The following is a 1,463-nucleotide window of genomic DNA, read 5'->3' on the forward strand; positions in this document are numbered from 1 at the left end:
GCCTAACAATGCAATAATAGTTTTGAGGGTTTTTTACATATGAACATCAGTTAGCACTGACTTTTAAACTCACATTTTCCACAGCACCTGAAGTTTGGTCCCCTTGAAAATACATACTTTGGATGTAAATATATCCTGAAATACTGCTTACCTTACTTTTAAGAGTAGCTTCACTGTGCCTCAACAGGTTGTTTGTGCAGGTGATATCACCAGAATTCATCTCAAAAGACAGGGGCAACATGCTGTAACATGATAAACATCCTCAGTGCATTCAAAGGGCTTTGCAAATACCGGCATTGGGACCTTTTAGATTTTGGATTATAGCTTTTAAGGTTAATAACTTACACAGTAATACAAAATACTATTGTACTGGCATATCTGGACAAGAAAAAAAAAAGAAAAAACACAGCTGTTGTGGGAATTAGAATTAGGAGTGTTCTACTTATTTTGTGTACAAAACTTAACTCACAATAAGGCAACTGTTGATCCTCTGGATCATGGTGTTCACGTAAGAGGTTTAGTCAGGTGCCTGATATAGTCACTTGTGGCTGACAAGCCCAATTCAAGAGTGACACAGTTTGTTACAAGTTTCACAGATCCATGTGTTGTCTGAGTTAGAGTCCCCCTTTACAGCTTGCTGCTACCTTCTTTGTCACTTTGCTGCTATCCTCTGGATCAAACTTGCTTCATGTTGAGCTGTACCCAGTGCCAGTTGTTCCCTATAGATTGTATGGGATTCTGCGCACTCTTCCGAACTTTCTACCTTGATGTTGGATGACCTCATATAATTTTTGCACATGTTATAGTACTGCCATAAAGGCCAAACCTGCTTTCTAGAATCGTCTCGAATCTCACTGTACAAAATATTCTTGGGGATATGATCTCCTCTCATTCTACTGACACGGCCAATCCAACTAAACAATATTTTATGTAAATAAACAGTTTTGCACCTAATTTAACTTAACATGAATTATCTTCTTTAGATATCTCCCTTGGGTTAGCTCATATAAAAAAGTGATATCTAGATTTTGTCAATGTTGTACATGTCTCGTGTAAGTCAGTCATTCTAATGGACCCATTAAGAGCTTGGAAAATCTGAAGGAGCTGTAGACCTGATACAAGGTCAGTAAAAAAGTCGCTGGGTTCCCTCTCAGTATCTCATACTTCTGCCTCAGAAAGGAGCCAAGAAAGTCTATGCAACTACTGTTAAAAAAAATAGTAGAAGATTTTTATTTAAGCCATATTTATCTTATTTATTACAAGCACCAAAGGTAAGCTAACTCCAAAGAGTACAACGAGCTAATGTGAAACATTTAAACTGGCAAGAGCAAGGAAATTTAGGTCCAACAATTGCACTCTGTTTTTTAAACTCACCATGATGCCTAGTTATTACCAAATAAAATATCATTTGTTGTGCCATTAACCTTGCAAGCTCCTACTCAATACTGCCCACGAACCTCCCA

The 1,463-nt window shown here is 37.6% G+C and overlaps 1 long non-coding RNA gene across 1 annotated transcript in view; it reads right to left on the reverse strand.

The window, feature by feature from the left end:
- Positions 1 to 1,463, reverse strand: part of LOC102380764 — a 76,761-nt gene that overhangs the window by 8,180 nt on the left and 67,118 nt on the right. Inside the window, exon 5 of the long non-coding RNA XR_324862.3 lies at positions 152 to 242. This is a non-coding gene — a long non-coding RNA (uncharacterized LOC102380764). The remainder of the gene's footprint in view (positions 1 to 151; positions 243 to 1,463) is intronic.

The sequence above is a fragment of the Alligator sinensis genome, unplaced genomic scaffold, assembly GCF_000455745.1.
Source record: "Alligator sinensis unplaced genomic scaffold, ASM45574v1 scaffold643_2, whole genome shotgun sequence".
NCBI classification, from domain to species: Eukaryota; Metazoa; Chordata; order Crocodylia; family Alligatoridae; genus Alligator; species Alligator sinensis.